Source organism: Mustela nigripes, chromosome 14 (assembly GCF_022355385.1).
Source record: "Mustela nigripes isolate SB6536 chromosome 14, MUSNIG.SB6536, whole genome shotgun sequence".
Taxonomy (NCBI): Eukaryota; Metazoa; Chordata; class Mammalia; order Carnivora; family Mustelidae; genus Mustela; species Mustela nigripes.
This window is the reverse complement of record NC_081570.1, coordinates 108,315,962-108,325,492: the sequence shown is the minus strand read 5'-3', so window position 1 is coordinate 108,325,492 and position 9,531 is coordinate 108,315,962.

Sequence of the window (9,531 nt, the reverse complement as noted above, 5' to 3'; positions counted from 1 at the left end):
GGGGGGGTGGGGGTTGGGGTACCAGGTGGTGGGTATTATAGAGGGCACGGATTGCATGGAGCACTGGGTGTGGTGAAAAAAATAATGGATACTGTTTTTCTGAAAATAAATAAATTAATAAAAAAAAAAAAAGAAAGAAAAGAGGGTAGGAAGGGCACGAGAACTGTTACAGGTTTTGTAACACTACTAGTTTGAGTCTGGCCAAAATACTGACTTTCTTTACCTTCCCAAATTTGGGTTATCTGATCTCATTCTGGCAACTGCATGAAGTTATAAGACCCATTTGGGCCCCAAACAAGGAGATAGTTGGACATTACATCATTTTCGAAGTTTTATGAAGGTTTTTAGAAAGTTTCTGAATTATTGCTGTGATTTCATTTCAATATGATCAATATTAATATCTAATTAAATTATCCTTTGGTGTTTAATTGCTCTCCATGATTAATTAAGACATTTTACTCCTCATAATCCCTGCTGGATCCTATATAGGTTACAGAGGAGTTACATAAAATGAGGTGTGCTTTCCACTAATGAATCACAAACATTCCTTATTGTAAAAATGTACTACTTTTCTCCCCACACTTACAAAACTACTGATGTTTGTGCTAGGCCATGTATTTGATGCCTGAGTTAGTGCCTTAAATAGTCTTGGAATCTGGGACAAGTCACATGACTTTACCTTAAAGTGTTACCTTAAAGTAAGGTTCAGAATTTAAAGTAAGGTTCAGAATAATATCAACATCACAATTATTGGATAATATATGAGAGAACCAAATTTCAACACTGGACCATGGTTTGAATATTTTTAGTTGAAGAGAGGAGATTAGGAAATAGAATCTGGGAATATAATCACTTATTTGAGCATTTGAGAATGAAGAGAAAAAGAGATCCCTCTACATCTCTCCCCTTTAAAAAAAAAATGAAAATGTCTTGTTTATGTTTGAGATTGTGGATGGGGTAGAAAATATTTATTAGACATATATAAACATGTAACTGGATGATAAAACCTTGCAAAAAGAATGAATAAAATATTAAAATGTTCCTTTTGGGACATCCGGCTGGCTCAGTGTGAGTTTGAGCCCCATGATGGGAGCACAGATTATTTTAAAAAGAAAAAAGAAAAAGCACCTGGCAGCACCCGGCTGGCTCAGTGGGTAAAATATGTGACTTTTGATCTCGGAGTTGCAAGTTTGAACTGCACATCAGGAGTAGAGTTTACTTAAAAAAAAAAAAAAATTACTTTTGACCTTCAAAAGATCCTAATAGTTTTAATATTATCCTGTATTTGCTAATTTGGATAAATTGTCAAAGTAAATGTTTCCTTTAACCATCTCTTCCTGCCATGAATAGAATACAAAGGCTATATTTTTATAAATTTTGAAATGTTTTTTAGAAATATTTATCTATATATTTCAACTATGATTAATATGTATTAGAACAAGCACTTCAGATTTATGATTTTTATGGATATTATTGCTTAGGATAAGATAAAAGAAGGTAATATTGTGGTAATATACCTTTTGAAATAAATTTGGCAAAGTAAAAATAGTGGATTTAGAGAAAAGTATTAATAATGCAAGGATTAATATAGTATTAATAATACATGGATATGGGAAAAACTGTGAAAGAGGAACATGAATTACTGAGGTTTTGGAAACCCTAGATTACAACATAGGCCCTGCTATTTTCCTTTGAAGGGTTCCAAACATCTTCCTGGGAAATACAGACTCTGGTATAGGAGTTGGGCCTCAGGTTCAGCTGAAGGTAGGAAATGGCTCCATTGTGAGAGTAGGCCCAGCTCTGTCCTGCTGAAACAATATGGACCTGGGGAGCACCAAGACTCAGGAGCTAAGTCTTCCTTCAGGGGCAGGCCAGAGTCATCCTGAACAGGCAGTGTGTCCTCTGAGCCCTATTCCTTCCTTTGGAGTCCCAGCCTCTTCCATTCTGCACCCAGGTCATTATCTGAAATGGTCTCTGCATTGTGGCAAGACTTTGATGACCGAGCAGTGTCAGGAAACATGGGGCAGAATCTTGGCTCCACCACTTGTTAGCTATGGGGCCATAAATACATTACTTAACCTTTCTGAACCTGTATCTCCATGTGTAAAATGGCTTTGGTCTGCTTATGTTTTGAGGGTGTTGTGAGGATTAAGCAGGTCTATTATTTGGAAAAGCTATTGGAAAATAGTAGGTGTTTGATTAAGTGCCAAACTCAAGGAAAGACTGTGCGATCCATTTAAACTAGAGCGTAGACATCTGATAGTAGTTCAATGTAAGTCTCCATGTAGGGGGCAAATAGTTTGAAAGGTCATAATTATAGCTGAAAAGATGAAGCTCTTATGGTAAAATGTCAGGTGTCATTAGGGGGTTGAGTGTGGAGATGTGATCAGGGGAAATCTTTCAAGGGCAGATTTTATCCAGTGAGGTTGCATTCCCTATGGTTAATGTTGGGTTGGATGTTTGGCTGGCTTTATCCTTTTTGTCCAGTTTTCTTCCATATTCTTCTCTGAGTTACTCATTCACTAATATTATTATTACCAATGTTGAAACTTCCATTTGTTGAGCAATTACTATGTGACAAACACTATGTTAAATATTCTAGTGTTTCTTTGTTTAAACCTTATCACATTCATATATACAATGGAATATTATTCAGCCATTCGAAATGAAGAATACTAACCATTTACAACAGCTGGAATTAAAACTAACTTATTAAGTTTCCTTGATGGAAGAGAGGGCATCATTGTGGCTCTCTTCAGCAGGGGATGTCCAGGTTTGGGGACCCCAAGTCAACCTTGCTTTGGGCTGGTTGGAAAGGAGGTTCTCAGTCAAGCAATATTATGCAATCTGAGAGGTCTTTTCAATACTAGGTAATGTGCCCCCTTTCTGACCCTCTAGAATGATCTGAGCTTATATATTTTTAAGAACTTATTTATTTATTTGACAGAGAGAGACCACAAGTAGGCAGAAAGGCAGGCAGAGAGAGAGAGAGAGGAGAGGAGGAAGTAGGCTCCCCACTGATCCAGAGAGCCCAATGCAGGACTCGATCCCAGGACCCTGAGATCATGACCTGAGCTGAAGGCAGAGGATTAACCCACTGAGCCACCCAGGAGCCCCTGAGCTTATATTTTTAAAGACCAGTTACCATATTTTATTTACGTTATGTGTTAATGTCTGTCTCCTTTGCAGTGCTAAGAACTTGAGGACAGAACTGAAACTTACCGACCATCCAACATGTAGTACTTAGCCCAATGTCTATCATGCAGTGATGTCCTATAGATATAGGAGAATATCATAAACAAGATGATTGTACATAGTAGGGAACAGGTAAGCAGATATTTGAGAGAAGAAGAGGAAGCAGGAGAAAAGAGTAAGGATTTTCAGAGATGCTTGGCATTTATGGCTCTAGAAAGATACTATTTCATTGGAAGATAAACATGTCATGGTGAGTAGGTCACTTAGGCCTGGTTGGGAGTCTTTAGTGATGCCACTACCATCATCATCCATTATCATCACCCCTTAAGACTTGACTACAGACAGGATGTATGCCACACTTAACCCTGAGCTTTGCTCAGTCAGTGTCTGATCTTGGAAGGCCAGTATTTGCAGAGGAAGACACCAAAAAAAGGTGAGAGCATGGTGATGGTAATTGTGGTCTATTGTGCCTAATTCCCAGGAAATCAAATGTGAGACAGTGAAGATGCTTCAGCCAAACTCTTGGCTGATGGAAACTTGATTTGAGTCCATCTTACTTGTTGCCTTTGCTGGAATGAATCTCAGAAGTGCCACTGAATTCCAGAGATGCCATGGTATGGTGGTTACTCTGTTTACACAGGATGTTATAAGCACAGCAATTTGTTTTTCTTAAAAATAAATTGTGTTCTGATTCCTGAACCTAATAGTTTATCTTGCTATCTGTGGCAGAACAGGCCAAGTATCCCTCAGCAGGGCCCTGTGTCTGTGGGGGTGTTGAGCCAGGTGTGGCTGGTAGGGCCTTGCCACTACCACTGGAATGTGGCCTCACACTCCTCCCTGTTGACATCTCGCCATAGGAAATGATAACCAGTAGGGCCAGGCTCTGGCAGGTCTGGCCAAGTTTAGCCCACAGTGGGCTTCGAGAGAACTGAAGAACCTGCATTGGTGGGCTTACCCTACTTTCTACTCTTTTCCCATTTTTCTTTCTCTCAAATGCATACAGAAATTGCCATCCTGGACAAGCCCCAAATGAAGTGGACATGGAAGGCTGAGATACAGAACAAACTACTGTGGTTGGAAAGGAGAAAGTGCTATCCTGCAGACCACCCAGCCTGGAAAGTATCATTCCCTTTGCTGTTCTCACTACTTTTCCCTCTGCTTGTCCTGCCAAATGGCCAGTGAAGGGAGAGACTGTGGTCTTAGTAACCAGGTGATCTGTCCTCCATTTGGAAGTGCTTTTTGCTTTGTCTTTTGTTTGTTTGTTGGTTTAAGAGGAGTTTTTTGTTTGTTTTTCTTTTCTTTTTTTCTTTTTTTTTTTTTGCCTAGTCTGAACTCAACATCTCTATTTTATCATCTTCAATGCCATTTCTACTGTGCCTATATTGTCAAGTCGTTCAGTACTACATCAAGGGCCAAATACCTTATGTTATCATCTGCTTCAACAACATTGTCATTACCACTATCCCCATTACTACACCTGTCAGCCCTGCTAATTCTCACCATCACTACTATTGCTACTAGTTGGTGCTCCACCACCTCTACCACTATCACCACCATGATGACAAGTGCTACCACTGCCACCTCTGTTCACTCTCACCACCCTCACCTCCACCACCTCTATCACTATGTCATCCCTTCTATCACCACTTCTGCCATCCCCACTGTCACCACCACCACCACCATCAGTGCCACCACCATCACCACCATCAGTTACCATCTCCATCATATCCACCACCACCACTGTTACCACTACTACTACTACCATGACTCATTCTCACCCTTACCTCTGTTACCACCACCATCACCATCACTACTCATTTTCACCACCACCATTACAACTAGCATGGGGAAGAGAACACCTGGGGGTTGATGAATATTCATCTTTTTTAAAAAAGAATTTTTATTTATTTGACAGAGATCACAAGTAGGCAGAGGCAGATGGGGGGGGGGGGGGTGAGAAGCAGGCTCCATGCTGAGCAAAGAGCCCAATGCAAGGCTCAATCCCAGGACCCTGAGATCATGACCTGAACTGAAGGCAGATGCTTACCCCACTAAGCCACTCAGGGCTCCCGATGAATAGTCATCTTTGACTAAAAAGCTAGAAGGAGAGTTAAAGTTACTTAGGATGGTAAAGACATAGAGTTAGAAAAATGGACAGAAATTAAAAGTAATTAGAATTACATTTGGGTGAATATAAGCAATGTGTTTCATGGAGCTAAGGCAGACAAGAAGCATGAGAGGTTTGATGATAAAAGATGATGAGTAACTTGCAGCATGTTGTGTTTATTTACCTAAGATGACAACCAGCTAGAGTGGGCCAATAGGTGGCTTTGTAGCCCACTCACTCATTGATGCTTGGACCCCTTCCAAAGAACTCCTTAAGAATGGCAATCTAAACTATAGATTATCAATCCTTTTAAGATTAGGGAACTCATTTAATTTGAAATAGCTGGTTCCTTCTAGCTATTTTTATTTTATAAGTTTCTAATTATTCTACAATACTGAAATTCCTTGTCTTTGCAAAAGTTAAGCCATTTTGGATCAGGGTAAATTTTTTTTCTGGTCACCATTCCCAATCCTTGTGCCTAAATTTTGTTCCCTTGCACAGGAAACCAGTGTTATAATTCAATATGACTTTTTTTGGTAGGTCATTTCCTTGCATTTATGTACATATTTAGGAACAATGTAGTATTATATTGTGTGTACATTTGTGTGTACACATACTTTCTGTGTCAGTCTGCTCTTGCTTTTTTTCATTCAACAGTAGGTTAGGAGAATAGGGAAGAAGATAGATTCTGGAGCCAGACTGCATGGATTCAAATCACAACTTTGTTACTTATTATTTGCATGATCTAAATTATTGACCCCGCCTTAGCTTCGGTCTCCTCCTTTATTAAGTGGGATTATAGTATACTTGTATACCTTATGTTCATGTGTGGATTAAATGAGTTAATTTAGAGCAGCACCCTGCACATACTGTAAAAGGGTATAAAGTCACAGGTTGCTTGTCACTATTTCTCAGTAATGTACTAGTTCTCCCACAGTCTTCTTAGCCATTTCTAAATTCATGGCTGTAGATTGCTTTGATTTTCACTCTTCCAAATAAGATTTACTTGCCTATTTTTATATATGCTTCCATATACACATGAACAATAGTTTCTCAAAGGTAGAGAAGATATAAAATTGCTGCATTTATCATTTTATTTAAAGGTTTTTTAGGGGGAAATAAAATGAGTAGATATCTGCCTTCTGTTTCTTCCACCTGTTGCTTTTAGCTCTTACTCTTTGGGAAGCCTGAGCCATGTAGCCCCTGGGAAGTAGTAGACCTCGTGGTTAGGACTAATAACCTTAGGTTCAGATTAACTTTGGGGGGTTGTTCACATTTGGGAGAAGCTTACTAAGCATTTATATATAATAATTAATTTAATTACAATGATGTAGGTGTCGTGACTATCCCCACTTTACTAATGAGGAAATGGAGGCAAAATTACTCAAGGTCACACAACTGTAAGTGGTGGATCCTTTGTATAGGTGTGAACATTGAATCAGTTCATATTAGGTTTCTTAATATTATTTTCAACATACAGAAAAATTCAACTGATGTTAGCATTATTCTAGGATTAATAAGTGATTAATTATTATTATTACCATTACCCTTACTACCCTCAGATTGTGATAAAGCTTATCTCTGGAAGTTAATTTCATTTGTCTTAACAAAATGATATGAAACTGGTTTCAAGCTTTGGTTGGCCAATCTTTTTTACTCTTTTCCATAGCCACAAGCCCCATTCTTAAACTTTGAGAAAGTTGCTATAATTAGCACCTTGGTTTTTGCTCACAGGTGATATACATACACATATAGTTAAATGCAAATGCAAATGCACCTAAGTTTTCATTTGTGATGGGGGCCAGTAGGTAGGGAGTTGAGTTGTGCTGCGTGCCTCCGAGAGAGTAATCGGGGCCTATACCTGGCCCTTTAGGAGGACAGATGGGCTGGCTGGAGATGCTGGAGACTTGGAAGCAGACTATAAAGAGAATTCCCTTCTGGAGAGAATGGCAGCCATGGACACACTGAGCACTACTGTGGGGAGAAGCTGGTGATACCAAGATGAAGAAGACCTAGCCCGTGCTCTCCAAGGTTTATTCTGGAGGACAGACATGTTGATGAATGTTTGCACCATGAGGTGACACACAGGGACACACTCTAGAGGCACTTAAAAGTGTGGTGGGGTCTTACTGGCCCAAGGATCCTTCAGAATATATCATAAGGAGAAAAGGGTGGGCAGGAATTTGAGGCAAAGGGAGAGGGATGGGTGAAGGCCTGGGTGTAACACAGCAGGGAGTGTGCAGGCCACTGTAGGGCCTGAGAGGCATGGGTCTGTGGTGTGGTGTACATGAGGAGGGAGGGGTGAGTCATCATGAAGGGGTCTGAAAGCCATGTTAAGGAATTTACTTTTAAAGGATATGGGCAGTTACCAAGTTTTTTAGAAAGGATAAGAATGATTATATCTTAATTGTACAAGCTGTTTCTTCAAATAGTGGCACCCTGAGGAAAAAATGAGCTGCCTTGAGGTGGGATGGGCTTGTGGGGGAGAGAGCCCAGTGGGAATGGGGTCCAGAAAGGGGCTGGCATTGGCCTCCAGAAATGTTGGAAGGTGAATCTTAGAACCATGACTGAATTTGACTGACTACATTGGCCTGTCTGATAATTTCATGCAGAACAAACAAGTAAATCATCAAATACCTTTGCCCTGACTAGTAATCACAGAGCTATTTCATTTAATCTTCAAAATAACTTGTGATCTTGGCATCATTTTTACTCCAATCCTGCAGTTGAATAAATGAAGGCTCAGGGAAGCCAAGGAATTGGCTTCAAATACCATAGTATGTGAGTGCCAGTGTTCATTTGGCACAGTCCACTACTCCTTTGTTGCCAAGAACATTCCCAAAGGGAAGTGAGTGCAGAAAGCAGCAGTACCCAGAGACAACTCATTCTGTGGTAAAATGGTCCCACAGGGCACCATCTGGTGTGTGAGGAGATGTCCAGGTGTCCTTCTGAGGAAAAGGAGTGTGGAAGACCTGAAGAGCTACATGTTCTTCAGGTTGTTCCCTCCTCCCAGGGTAGAGGCAGTAGGTAAGACCTCCAGGGTTGGCCAGGGCGAGGGGCTTGTTTCTTTCATCATGAGGGAATGACTGGATTAGCACAAATCCATCATCGCTTCTGGAAAAACTGCTCCCAGGACATGCCTTGACTCTGCCAACAGAGCTTGGCAGGGCAGTTTGGCAACATGGCCCCTCAGGTGCTGCCTTTCCTCTGCAATGTTTTGGTGACAAGAGAAAGGGATTTCTTAAGTGCTCAGCTGTAAGAATAAGTGGGTGGAGGAGGCAATGGTGAAATGGGGTATAACCCCACCCCACCCTGCAAGGCTTTCTGGTACATCGGGACCCTGGGGCTTTGCAACTCTGCAGGCAGTCGCACCTCTGAGTTCAGGGAAGTGGGATGCCTTTCATGCTTTAATTCTTTGGTTTTTCAGATACAGGCATGCCTCATTTTATTGAACTGTGCTTTATTATGCTTTGCAGATATTGTAGTTTTAATAAATTGCAGGTTTGTGGCAACTCGGCATGGAACAAATTTATTGGTACCATTTTCCCAACAGTATTTGCTCGATTCGTGTCTCTGTTTCACATCAAACTTTTTCACCATTATTATATTTATTATGGTAATCCATGGTCAGTGATCTTCGATGTTACTATTTTAATTGTTTTGGGACACCAAACACCATTTCCATATAAGATGGCATACTTAATCATAGTGCTGTATGTGTTCTAACTTGCGTATGTGCTCCACTGACAAGTCTTTCCCCTGCCTCTCTCCTTCTCCTTAGAACTCACTATTCCCCAAGACACAAAAATACTAAAGTTAGCCAATTATATAACCCTACAATGTCTCCTAAGTTTTTAAAGGAAAGGAAGAGTCACATGTCTCCCAATTTCAAATCAAAAACTAGAAATGACTGAACTTAGTAAGGAAGGCTTGTCAAAAGCCAAGATTGGCCAAAAGCTAAGTCTCTGGATTCAGTTAGGCAAGTGTGAATGCAAAGGAAAAGTTCTTGAAGGCAATTGAAAGTGCTACTCCAGTGAACACACAAATGATAAAGCAAAACTATCTATTTGCTGTTATAGAGAAAGTTGTAATGGTTTGGATAGATCAAACCAGCCACAACAATTCCTTAAACTAAAGCCTAACCCAGAGCAAAGCCCTAAATCTATTCATTTTTGTGAAGGCTGAGAGAGGTGAGGAAGCAGCAGCAGAAGAGTTTGAAGCTAGTGGAG